The 14,316-nt window shown below is 43.6% G+C and overlaps 1 protein-coding gene across 3 annotated transcripts in view; it reads right to left on the reverse strand.

The window, feature by feature from the left end:
• Positions 1-4,912, reverse strand: part of LOC311229918 (phosphatidylserine synthase 2) — a 100,156-nt gene extending 95,244 nt beyond the window's left edge. The window contains exon 1 of one of the 3 annotated variants that reach the window (XM_084315990.1): positions 4,720-4,912. The gene's annotated coding sequence lies outside the window, so the exon portion shown is untranslated. Of the gene's footprint in view, positions 1-3,893; positions 4,131-4,719 lie in introns of those variants that run through there. The other 2 variants (XM_084315992.1, XM_084315991.1) reach the window with 2 other exon arrangements.
• Positions 4,913-14,316: the final 9,404 nt, after the last annotated feature.

A 14,316-nucleotide genomic window follows, 5' to 3' on the forward strand; every position in this document is an offset into this window, starting at 1 on the left:
TTCCTGTACACTAGAGAATAGTGGATATGACTGATGATAAACGAATGATGATAAAGGTAACAGCTATTGATGATGTAAGGAATTGTTTGACAGAATTAGAATGACAGTGTTATTAAAAGAAGACATACAATGGATGTTCTCTTCCAATATGCCTAGAATGCTCCCTTTTCACGTGCTTATACTTAAGACGTCAAATATGTATAAAGACATAATTAATTACAATGTACAGTATATAATGCTGGATAACTACATTTGAAAGGAAAATGCTATTGAAGTGAACCAGGGTATCCTAAAAGGGTAGAATGTGTGTTGCAATGATGAATATGCTTTTGAATTGATGACAAGAATGGAACTATAATTGAATTTATTAAAAGTAAGGCTGTCAGTTTAGCGCGTTAATTAGATTAATTAATTACACAGCAAAGTATCGCGTTATGAAAATTAACTAAAAAATTACATTTTTTTTTTTTTTACATAATATTTTTTTTGTATCTACATTCATTCCATAAGAATGTAGAATACACATTTACAGACTTTTTTTTTTATATGGTTCATTTGCATGTTCTTGGTATCTGATTCTAGGGACATCTATGAATCCCGGGGAATGTATTCCCAGTGTCAGAAATACTGTGGGCTAGATCCACAAAGAATGGATTGCACGGTGCAAGTTGCACCCTTACTTACAATTCATCATGAATAAAAAATGGGGGACCCTGATGTAAACAAGACGAAAGTCTTTCAAGTTTCTCTGGTCTGCATCCCCTTAACAATTGTGTGTATTGAGCCGTACTGTATTGTACCCATTCTGCAATCTGTTAATAACATTTTCATTCAATCAATCAATCTGCGGGGTGATTGATTGAGAGTAAATTGTAATGAACCAAATGAGAATATCAATACATTTCTTTTTATCTTTGACTGTGAATAACACTATGCTCAAATTTACCAGACCTGAAAAATCTAAGCAAATTAATAGATGGAAGATGATTAAACAGAAGGTTTTGTACTAGATACAGTACTGAATTCTGCCATCCGGACACATGCCATTTGAAATATGATTATAGAATAATAGAATATTAGGCATAAAATGGTTATGCAATTAAAATACGATTAATTAGATTAATTAATTACAAATCCTATAATTAATTAGATAAAAAATCGCCTGACAGCACTAATTAAAAGTAATGTAAATAATTGAACTACATGATGGTATAATGTTATGATGATGATTGATTGAAGATTCTCATGAATAAACAAATGCTGTTGTAATAAACAACCGAGAGGACTCAGAACCAGTAACACTGTCTGTGCCTTCCTTTGTCCAATGACTAACTACAACCTGTTTCATAGGTTAAACATATCTCTGCTATCAGGTGCCATATCCTGGTACCTGTAACAATTGCATAGAAGTATATTATTTTCTGAATTCAAACTATAACAAGTCATGTCCCGTCATCCATGAGGGTCTGACTCGGCACTAGTCAGTCTGTCAGTTGCATCCAGCCCCCGGCGCCTCGCCCTCTGCTCCTGAGATGTCTGTTTACAGAGCACATCCGACACAACAAGTCTAACCATCGTGCTCTGATGTGCTCAGCGGCGAGCGACGCGACGGTTGGAGCGCTGTGCAGATTGTGCAGATGTTGCTCCTCTCTGACCCATGACACAGAAAGGTGGAGTTTAAATAGCAACATCCCTGTCAGCCCATATTTCAACACATATTGCAAAAAAAGGAAAGGGAAAAAAAGACAAGCAGTGTCAGATTGTGTTCACAGCGTTCACCGTTCTGCTGTCTGTCAAGGACACTTCAGTCACATCATGATGAATTAAAAAATGGGGGACCCTGATGTAAACAAGACGAAAGTCTTTCTCTGGTCTGCATCCCCTTAACAATCACTCAACTAACCGCCTCGGCCAGTCCTTCATACCAGCGGCCATCAGGCTCCACAACAGTGGGCAGGGACTGCTGCCAGACATCCAACTACAACTACTAGGAACCTAAAAAGGACAATAATACTACCTTATGGCATACTGCACCTTATGTGAATACTGTATATTCCAGTTAGTTAGTTAATTATATTGATTTGTTATATTGTTTACACTGCTTGTAGTACTACCTGTACCTCCCCTCCCCCATGCTGCTATGATGCCTGAATTTCCCCAAGGGGATCAATAAAGGAATATCTAATCTTATCTTATTGTACCCATTCTGCAATCTGTTAATAAAGTTTTCAATCAATCAATCCCATTAAGAAAACCTAAAGACTACACTGGCTGACCTGGTTCATGTGGGTGAACACTTACATGCTTGTTAAGTTGTGAACACAGAATGAGATGCTTTTATATATATATATATATATATATATATATATATATATATATGTATATATATATATATATTAGCTCATACGGCAATCCAATAACATGTCTGGGTCTATCATTGAATACAGTTAAATTGGCTGACTGAGTACTGACCCGTTGTAATATGTGAGGTTGTTCTGCAGGCTGGGAGAGAAGACAGTACTACTGAGTCACTAGTTAGTCATGTGGCTACTCACCCTGCAGAGAAGACCCATAAAGTCTCTCTCTGCTTCCAGACTGACTAGTCTAACTAACCATGTAGTACTCAGCAGACTGACTGGTCTAACTAACCATGTAGTACTCAGCAGACTGACTGGTCTAACTAACCATGTAGTACTCAGCAGACTGACAGACTAGTCTAACTAACCATGTAGTACTCAGCAGACTGACAGACTAGTCTAACTAACCATGTAGTACTCAGCAGACTGACTGGTCTAACTAACCATGTAGTACTCAGCCGACTGACAGACTAGTCTAACTAACCATGTAGTACTCAGCAGACTGACAGACTAGTCTAACTAACCATGTAGTACTCAGCAGACTGACAGACTAGTCTAACTAACCATGTAGTACTCGACAGACTGACTGACTAGTCTAACTAACCATGTAGTACTCAGCAGACTGACTGACTAGTCTAACTAACCATGTAGTACTCAGCAGACTGACAGACTAGTCTAACTAACCATGTAGTACTCAGCAGACTGACAGACTAGTCTAACTAACCATGTAGTACTCAGCAGACAGACAGACTAGTCTAACTAACCATGTAGTACTCAGCAGACAGACAGACTGACTAGTCTAACTAACCATGTAGTACTCAGCAGACAGACAGACAGACTGACTAGTCTAACTAACCATGTAGTACTCAGCAGACTGACAGACTAGTCTAACTAACCATGTAGTACTCAGCAGACTGACAGACTAGTCTAACTAACCATGTAGTACTCAGCAGACTGACAGACTAGTCTAACTAACCATGTAGTACTCGACAGACTGACTGACTAGTCTAACTAACCATGTAGTACTCAGCAGACTGACTGACTAGTCTAACTAACCATGTAGTACTCAGCAGACTGACAGACTAGTCTAACTAACCATGTAGTACTCAGCAGACAGACAGACTAGTCTAACTAACCATGTAGTACTCAGCAGACAGACAGACTGACTAGTCTAACTAACCATGTAGTACTCAGCAGACAGACTGACTAGTCTAACTAACCTTGTTGTACTCAGCAGACAGACTGACTGGTTTAACTAAACTTGTTGTACTACCCAGACACAGACAGACTAGTCAGTAATAACCAGCAGTAGTGTTCAGCAGACAGACAGACAGACAGACAGACAGACAGACAGACAGACTATAATAACCAGCAGTAGTGTAGTTCACCAGACAGACAGACAGACTATAATAACCCTGGTAGTGTAGTTCAGACAGACCATAATAACCCTGGTAGTGTACAGTAGTTCAGCAGACTGACAGACAGACCATAATAACCCTGGTAGTGTACAGTAGTACAGTAGTTCAGCAGACTGACCCACATAGATCACATGTTCCTCTGTTAGCCTGCAGCTCCAATCTGGCGGCTCGAGGCAGAAAGCAGGTCACAGCTCTTATCTCCTGTTGTCTCTCTCTCTCTCTCTCTCTCTCTCTCTCTCTCTCTCTGTCTGGAGTCACGGCTTCACGGGGACACGACCTCTCTACTCCTCTACAATACACACCACTTTATCATTTCATTTCTTTACAATCTTAGCTGCTAAATATTATTATTATGTGCCACGAAAAAATAAAATCCCGGCCGATGACATGTTGTGAGTGTGTCGTCACTTCCGATCTGACGTCACAAGATTTTCGACGGACATTTTTTTATGTATATAATAATATAAAGGTTATTTAGTCAATAATAATAATAATAATTATTATTATTATTATTATTATTATTATTATTATTATTATTATAACGCATATTATATATTATAAATTAATACATTATGCTAATCCCAGGCCTTAGCTATGGAAATATTAGTTATGCGATTCTGAAATCCAATAAGAAATGCCTTCTGTTCAATTATTATCTTACAGTTAAATTATTCCATCCTATTGTTAAATTATTATCTTACAGTTAAATTATTCCATCCTATTGTTAAATTATTATCTTACAGTTAAATTATTCCATCTGACTGTTAAATGATTCCACTTTACTGTTAGCTAAGCTACTGATACTACTACTAGTGAGCCACATTTGAACAATACACCACACATGTTTCCTTTCAGCAGATTTATACAGAAATCTAAAAAAGTAGTTTTAAGTTATTATTAATTAAAAGCCCCTCACAGGTACATTGTGGTTCAATTCAACTCACCCAGTGAGCTCCTGGTGATCCACTCGATCTGAACAAACAGGTGGAGGACAGTCAGACTCCTCTCAGACCTCTTTCAACTACGACACGTCCTTGTTGTCAGAAGCTTTTAAAAGCCTTGCTTTGAACACGGTCATGGCTGGTTAATCATGACCTTTGTCTAGACTGAATGAAACCACCGGATTCTAACCCGACGAGGCTCTGTCTCCACAAACAAGACACAATATTGGTTTTGGTCAAATCCCATTACACCCCTCCCCGACCTAACAACCCTGAGCCAGTGCAGCATTCTGCAGCCTCTGTCTCCCTCTGGCGGCGTGACGTGGAACCAGTGAGCTCTCAGGAGACCCCAGAGCACCAGGGACTTGGAGAGACTCAGGGGTCAAAGGTCCTTTTTGTTTTGGTCTGATGTGTGGGTCGGATTTAGTGGGGGGGGGCGGGGGGGCTGCTCTCACAGTAACGCAAGCGGAGCTCTTCCGCTAGTGGCCGCTGTTTGACATATGTATGAATGAATGAATGAATGAATGAATGAATGAATGAATTAATTAATTAATGAATGAATGAATGAATGAATGAATGAATGAAAACTTTATTTAACAGATTGCAGAATGGGTACAATACAGTACGGCTCAATACATACAATTGTTAAGGGGATGCAGACCTGAGAAAGACGTTTGTCTTGTTTCCATCAGGGTCCCCCATTTTCAATTCATATAGACATTTATGACATACACAACATACATGACATTTATGGCATAGGGACATATAGGTATTTAGTACTGATACATTTGTGACATAAACGGTATTCAAATATACAGTACTGTTACCCCTAGATCCTGACAGAGTATATACATATGATGGGGAGGGGACTGTACATTAGGAGGGGGTGGGTGGGTGGGAGAGAAATATACATACGGCGGGGAGGGAATATATACATGCGGTGGGGAGGAGACTGTCTATTAGGAGGTGGTGGGGGTTTTGGGCATTTACGGTGGCCAGTTTAGAATTGCAGCCTCCCGTAGGTGCTCTTTAACACTTTAACTGCCGAGGTTAAATTCATGATATACCATCCCTTGCCAGCTCTATTTAACATGGAGAAGTTCCCCTTCTTTGCAGGGCTATAACTTTTTAAATTCTATTGCTAGATTGCCATTATTAGGGCCCATTCAAGGTCCTATATGTATTGTTCATGGTGTAGCAACGTTAAACTTTTTCATTCACATATTCATACTAAAATATGGTCTAAAGTATAAGTATGTTTTCATCTCTTTCTGCAGCTTTCTCCAGAACGTGATTTATAGCCCCAAATGCATTATATTGATGATGAAATACAGTTTGGTAGGAATCTGTGCGAGATCAAAAATTTCAATTGGACGTACTTCTAGAATTTACTACACGTCATCTGATGTTGACCGGATGGGCGAGGGGGCGTTTATAATTCTGTGGGCAACGTTATACCATTCATCTAATGTGGGTCATATGTTCATCATAGCAGTTTATATCGAACACGGTAATACTACACGCTAAAACTCACCCCAGTCTCCTCGGGCCGTTGGGCGATCAGCGTGGAGTAGACAGTTTTCCATTATGGGATGTCGAAATACCCGATCTATTTCCAGGTTGTATAATAGTATATACATCCAAATCATGTTGTTTTTTCGAGTTATTTCCACCGATCGATGTTCACTGTGTGAAGACGGAGTCTCTCTAGCATTAGCGAGTGCCCGGACCCCATATGGAGTGAGTCCTACCGGGTTAAAGGTTGACATCCGGTTTAGATCTGCCGATCGGCCACCAGATAGCGCTCTTGAACCGCTAGAGGATTGAGAGGAGATCAGAACTGTGTGTCAAGGGCTCCGGATGGAAAATATGATTCCGATCACAGATTTTTGAAATATTGATATCAAAGACGAGTTCCGGCGTCCGCGGCAACTTGAGCATGGCGGGGAATGACGAGTTCCGGCGTTTTCGGCAGTTAAAGTGTTAAGAGCTGTTTTGAATGTGGGCAGGGATTCACATTCCTTTACAGCTTTGGGTAGGGCGTTCCACATTGATGTGGCATAATTGCTAAATGTATTTAGTCCCTTGTTTGAGCCAAATCTGGGTTTCACATGATTTGTGGAGCTCCCTCTGGTGTTGTGGTCATGGTATTCACTGACCTTTGGGAAGTATTTTGACATGTACATGGGTACCTTAGTCGTGTAGTGTATCTTGTAGACCAGGCCCATTGCAAGTTGCTGTACTCTGTCGTCTACTCTAAGCCATCCTAGGTAGTCAAAGTGGGCAGGGGTGAGGTGGGTTCTAGGAGTAAGGTCAAGTAGTAGTCTAACCAGTTTGTTTTGAGATGTTTGTAATTTTGTTTTTAGCGCCTTTGAGGTGCTTTGGTACCATGAGGTGCAAGCATAGTCGTAGTACCCTTGAATGAGTGCTCCTGCCAGAGTCTTCAGGGTTTCTTGTTTACCAGAGAGGAGATCCGATACAAGAATCGAGTTCATTGGTTGACTTTTTTAATTACATTGGATGCCATTTTGTCACAGGAAAGATTTGCCTCTAGGATGGAACCTAGGTATGTAATTTCATATTTCTTTCTTTCTTTCTTTCTTTCTTTCTTTCTTTCTTTCTTTCTTTCTTTCTTTCTTTCTTTCTTTCTTTCTTTCTTTCTTTCTTTCTTTCTTTCTTTCTTTCTTTCTTTCTTTCTTTCTTTCTTTCTTTCTTTCTTTCTTTCTTTCTTTCTTTCTCTCTCTCTCTTTCTCTCTTTCTCTATTTCTTTCTTTCTCTTTCTCTCTCTCTCTCTCTCTCTCTCTCTCTTTCTTTTTTTCCTTCTTTCTTTAGTTATTTTGTTTGTTCTTTCTCTCTCTCTCTCTCTCTTTCTTTCTTTCTTTCTTTCTTTCTTTCTTTCTTTCTTTCTTTCTTTCTTTCTTTCTTTCTTTCTTTCTTTCTTTCTTTCTTTCTTTCTTTCTTTCTTTCTTTCTTTCTTTCTTTCTTTCTTTCTTTCTTTCTTTCTTTCTTTCTCTCCTTTGTTCTTTCTTTCTCTCTTTTGTTCATTCTTTTAAATCAGCATCAACTATTTAATTGACCCTCCTCATTTCTGTATTTTATCTACATTTATTTTCTTATATTTGTATTTAAACGGTGACATGCTGTTGCTTAGCTTGATTTCTCGGTCAACGTTCCACAGAGTCGCCCCGCAGACTGAGACTGTAGCGGCTTCAACAATATGTTGGCATCACAGGCGTCGCCCTGAGCTGGTTCAAGTCCTACCTGACTGGCCGGAGCTTCTCAGTCCAACAACAACACTTGATTCTGAGTCAAATGTACGTATTTGGTTTTTTTTGGCATTTGAATGGGTCTTTACAGATGTATTTTTTACTTACTTATCCCCATTACGCTGGCTGGCGCATAGGGCAGCAACAAAGTTTACTCATGTGGGCCTTCACATCCAGATGTTGTGGTTTCTTTTGTTGCCGTTTCCGTAGCATAATTTTTTCTTTTTTTCTTTTTACATAATAGGGTTGTGTCTAACCTCTGGCCATTGCTGGCCATTGGAAGGGGTGGAGTTGGTTTGTTAGTCCTCTCCCCTAAACCTAATGTCTTCCAGGTAATGGGTTACATTACAGACTCACACCACATGAGACCAGACAGGCTTAAGGTTGTGTACAAGCTGTCCCGGCACGTCAAGCCCAACCAACTCCGGTTACCATGTACTGTAGGTGGCAGTTGACTAGCAATCTACTACTACTGGCAACATGAGACAGTACAGATGTATTACCTTTGAGAAATAAAAGCAGATCCAGTCAGTTTGTTGTAGGTTTGAGTGCGCTGTGTATCTTTGTCCTGCATGGTGATAAGTGGTTAGCATGGATACCTGCTGTCTACACACCCGTGATAAGTTGACAGTTGGTCAAACTACACCTCAAGTGAGAAATAGCTCCTTTACTGATAATTAGAAAATGACAACATTAGCTAAAAGAACAAAACAAGTGCCTTTGGCTCAGAAATGGGTCACATTACATGTTCCTCAGGTAAATTCCAGACTCGGAAATACTTGAAATAAGGCTTTTAGATTTTGAATATTGACTATCTGGAGCAACTGGGACATTTTTAAAATGTGCGTTTACATCTTATGTAATTGTTTTAACCAGTGCTCATATTTGTGTCTTATTGTCTGATTTATCTTTGTTTTTGTTATTTCTTTGTTGTGTTTTTTATTGCGTTCTGCCTGTTGTAATCTCTTCATTATTGAACATCATAGGTGTAAGCTTCAGGGGGGGGGGTGCAGAGGACATGTCCCCCTCAATATTGAGAAGGGGTCAATTTGTCCCCCTCAAAAAATATAGCTAATAAGTAAATTAGTTTGAATATGGCCACCAGTGATGTCATCGGGGACATTTAATCCTTGTGTTAATTACAGCTCAATGAAATGATAAGGTAGCAGTCCCTATAAGACAAGGTGTTGTGTTAATTACAGCTTAATGAAATGATAAGGTAGCAGTCCCTATAAGACAAGGTGTTGTGTTAATTACAGCTCAATGAAATGATAAGGTAGCAGTCCCTATAAGACAAGGTGTTGTGTTAATTACAGTTCAATGAGATGATAAGTATAGCAGTCCCTATAAGACAAGGTGTTGTGTTAATTACAGCTCAATGAGATGATAAGGTAGCAGTCCCTATAAGACAAGGTGTTGTGTTAATTACAGCTTAATGAAATTATAAGGTAGCAGTCCCTATAAGACAAGGTGTTGTGTTAATTACAGCCCAGTGAAATGATAAGGTAGCAGTCTGTAACTGAGGGGTACAATTCCCTGACTGTATTACTAGATATGATACTTACTACCACTACCTTTGTACTTAATATTCGGCCACCCAGTACACGGCATAAATATATTATCATGAACACTCTCACGTAGATGAAACGGATCCAACACAAATGTACGAATTAGAAACAGGTCTTTATTTCCTACACAGCGATGGTGTGTAGAATAAGCACTTAATCACTTAATTACATTTATGAATTGAAATAGTATGCACTTTTATGGCAAGGAGTATTCGTCGGTATATCAATAGAAAATGTCCAATCTCTGAAGGCGCAGGTGGTAAATATACGACCTGGAATAGTTAAGGAATAACAGCAATGATACTTTAATGATTATAGGCTGGATACACTAGAGGGGGTTAATCCGGTCGCTTGTAAGCCGACAGGAGTAGGAGGGGGGGGGGGGGTAGAATCCAGCTGCCTCGTCCGGCCAAGGGTATCCCAGGTGAACCCACTGTAGTGCCGTTCAATGCGCCGGCGATCCTTGGACCACAGATGAAAGCAGGTGGACTCTTTGTGGGCCGGCTCTCTCCGGTCCACGGGGGAGAGACGTGAAGAGACCTCGTCTTGCAGAGCGTCTCCTCACCTTGCGTCCTCTCCAGGGGGGGGGGTTCCAACACACGGCAGTGTCGGGGGTCTTTATCCATGGAATAATCAAAGTATCCAAAGCATAATCCGTGCCTGGGAAGGCGGGCTGTCGTCGGTAGAATAATCCGGTATACAGGTCCACTCGCTCGTCGGCTCTGGGGCTCCTCGGGTGCAGCTTCACATAGGGTCAACCACCCTGGGTAAGCAGCCAGTTCTCTGCCCGAAACGATGGGGTACTGACCACGGTAGTCTTCTCACCGCACGAAGCACTATATATTAACAGACGATTATTAGCTTAATAGACTACGTCCAACTCGACGATATAGTGCCAAATATGACTATTCAAATATTAATATACACGATGTCTCAATACCGATGGTAGGCGAACTTGGCCTTACTCCCACACGTGGCGTCGCGGGGAGGCTTTACGTCTGTGACTCTATTGGAGGGTAAGAAACTGGACTGAAAAGAAAGTCCTACTTTAGTAGCGCAGTATATATACGCACTATGAACAAATAGTCCCATTAGTGGTGCGGTAGCCAAATTCCTACGCGGAACTAGGACTTGTTCGTACATGTCGAGCGGTACGTTTGAACTGGGTCTGAGGGGTATGGCAGCCTGGCACCAAGGTCTCGACCAATAGTAGAATGGAGACTATTATGGGATGTTCAGTAGGCTAGAATGGATATTCAATGCATATTGTACAAGGAATATACAAGGGATATCAGGGAATATTAGAGAATATACAAATACAATTAAATATATATATATAAATAAATATATATATTCGGTTTAATCTGGCCCTTCACAACAGCCACCCCCTCAGTTAAACAGAGACAGATTAATCGCGTTGTCTATTTACACATAAGGGTTTGCTGTAGGGGTCAGTCAACTTCACAAAGTCATAGGGTTGTAGGGTCATGGTCATCATCGATTGTGTCTGGGAGTCGAGGCAGTTCGATGAGCCTCGCCACGGGACGGGTGTAAGTGCGACCCTGGACGAGCACTTCAGCTGCTCGGACCTTGCCGTCGGCACCGGTGATCACTTTGCTTACGCGGCCGGCCGGCCACATAGCTCTGGGCAGTGATTGATCAATAATCATGACGACTGTTCCTTCTGTCAAATTGTCTCTCTCCTTTACCCACTTCTGGCGGGTCTGTAGAGACGGTAGGTAGTGCAGTAGGAAACTGTTCCAAAACTTGTCGGCTAATACTTGGCTGTACCTCCACATTCGTCGGCCGTTCGCTTCTTCAGGCCGGTACATTGTCTGGGGTAATGCAGGATCTAGCCGCCCCATCAGGAGTGTGTTGGGGGTAACTGGGTCGATATCCGCCACATCACTGGAGACATATCCGAGGGGCTTCGAGTTAAGTACTCCCTCAATCTCCGTGAGGACTGTCATTAGGACTTCCTCCGCCACAGTCTGGGCCCCAAGTACTGCGTACAGGGCTGTCTTTATGGAGCGCACTTCTCGTTCCCAAGTGCCACCGAAGTGGGGTGCGTTTGGGGGGTTGAATTGGAAATCAACCTGTGCTGGAGCGAGGTGGGTCTTAAGTTCTGGGCCCATAGCTTGGAAGCTCTCTCTCAGCTCTCTTTCGCCGCCTTTGAAGTTTGTCCCATGATCGGACAATAGGGTAGACGGTCTTCCTTTCCGTGATGTGAATCTACGGAAGGCCATAAGGAATGAGTCTGTGCTCATGGTCGGGAGAAGCTCGATGTGTATCGCTCTGGTGGTCATGCATTTGAATACAATACCCCACCGCTTCTCGGTTCCTCTTCCTTTCTTTATGTGCAGCGGGCCAAAGCAGTCCATACCCGTTGAGTGGAATGGCTTGTCACCGATTCGGAGGCGACATGGAGGAAGGTCAGCCATCCTTGGTATGCTGGGCTGCGCGCGCCACTTGCGGCAGTCTAGACATGTTCGCTGGAAGCGTCGTACCGCCTCTCTTCCTTGTAGGATCCAGTAACGACGTCTGATTTCCGCGAAGACTCTTTCTGCTCCTGCGTGATGTACATCCTCATCGTATTTCTTTATAATCAGCTCTGTGACCTTGTGTCGGCTGTTCAATACGATCGGGTATTTAATGTCATCCGGTAGATTGGGGGCTCTGCGTAGGCGACCACCCACTCTGATGAGGGTGTGAGCGTCGCTCTCGGGGGCCAGGTGAATTAATCTGCTGTCGGATGGGACGGGCTTTCCTCCCTGTAGACAGGCCAATTCATCGGGGAACGAGTCTCTCTGGGCTCGCTGCAGTAGAAGCAATTCTGCTTCCTCGTAGTTAGCTGCTGACATATCAGCGGGGGACTTGCACTCCGGGTGGTACCGCAGGAATGTTCTTTGTTGTGCACTCTCTATGGACGTGCAATCGTTTATGTTAGGGTCGGTGGAGGCTACGGTGCTCAATCCACAGAACACAGACTTCTTAATTTCCACCTCTTCTGGACTTGCTTCCCTCGGGATAGGCATGGGCCACTGTCCTTCCGGGAGTCTTAGGAATGCGGGGCCGTCACTGTAGACATTGCGACGGGTGAGGTCATCCAGGGGCATCCCCCGGGTGATGACGTCAGCTGGGTTCTGTTTTGTATCAACGTAGCGCCACTCTGTTTCTCCGGTTAACTCTTCGGTTAGGTCTTGAATCTCGGTGACTCTGACTCCCACGAAGACTTTGTACTTGCATGAGTCCGATTTGATCCAGGCGAGTACTGTCGTGGAATCTGACCACAGGATTGTTCTAGACACCGGTATGGTGAGCTCACGTTGGATGAGCGTGGCTAGGTGCGCTCCGGCTAGGGCTGCGCAGAGCTCTAGACGTGGGATAGATTGTTGCTTGCGTGGGGCTATTCTCGAGCGGGCGAGGACAAATGCTGTGTAGATCTCTCCCCCCTGGTCTTGGGCCCGCAAGTAGGCTACTGATCCGTATGCGACCTCTGAGGCGTCACTGAAGACGTGTAAGTCCATTTTACATGTCTCTGGCCTCACCGTGGGTGGGAAGTAGCTTCGGCGCATATTAACGCCTGGGAGTGAGTGGAGCTCCATCTCCCACTCTCTCCAGGTGGATGCAAGGTGTGCGGGAATGGGGTCGTCCCAGCCCTGGTCCTTGTCCCACAATGCTTGTACAATCATTTTTGCCCTGGTGGTGTACGGTAGAATACATCCTAGCGGGTCATATTGTCGGGCGAGTGTTGTGTACACACTCCGTCTGGTGGTCGGCGCCGCCGCCGGCCTTCCCTGCTCCGTAGTCAGGGGCTTGTGTCTGTAGTGAAGCGAATCTGTTTTGAATCGCCACACCAATCCCAGGGTCATCTCCTGGGCTTCTCCCGGGATTGTAGCCATCCAGGTCTCGCTGCTGGCTGCCTTGTCCTCGGAGGAGAGGCTGCGCAGTACTTGCGGATCGCTGCTGGCCCACTGCCTGAGATCAAAGCCGCCTTTGATCAATGAGGCGCGGAGTTTAATCAGGAGAGCCTCGGCTTCTTCCTGGGTTGAAAGGCTTTGTAGACAGTTGTCTACGTAGAAGCTGTTCTTTACGCTGTGTCGGACCTCTTCGTCCGCTGCTGGGTCCTCTGCTACCTGTTTCTGTAGTGCAAATGTCGCACAGCAGGGGCTGCACGTCGTTCCGAAGGGGAGGACTTCCCATTGGTAGATGGCTGGGTGCTCATCTCCTGGCTTCTCTCTCCATAGGAACCGTAACAGGGGCTTGTCCGCCTCTACTAATCTCACCTGCAGGAACATTCCTTTAATGTCCCCGCTGATGGCCACCTTTTCCTGGCGGAAGCGGAGTAGAACGCCGAGTAGGGAGGGGCCGAGTGTGGGACCGGGCAGTAACTCTTTATTCAGATTTTGGGATCCGATCTGGTAGCTGCAGTTAAATACTATGCGGTCTTTACCGTTGTGATGGACCTTGTGGTGGGGCACGTACCACGATTCAGTGGTCTGGTCAGCCTCTTTAATGTCCATCTTTGTGACGTGTCCCGCTGTGATGAGCTTCTCAATCTCAGCGCGGTATACACTCTCTTGGGCGGGGTTCTTGGCTAAGCGCCGCTCCGTGTTCAGCAGGTACCGTTCTGTGGCGTCTGTCTTGGCGTGGAAAGTAGGCATTCCTTCTCGCCGCAGGAGTGGCGTGGCGTATCTCAACACGCCGTTGACCGGGACTCTCTTGGTCCCTGTCTCGAGGAGGTGAATTGCGTAAATGTCATCTTT

Source organism: Notolepis coatsorum, assembly GCF_963971535.1.
Source record: "Notolepis coatsorum genome assembly, chromosome: 6".
In the NCBI taxonomy this organism is placed as follows: domain Eukaryota; kingdom Metazoa; phylum Chordata; class Actinopteri; order Aulopiformes; family Paralepididae; genus Notolepis; species Notolepis coatsorum.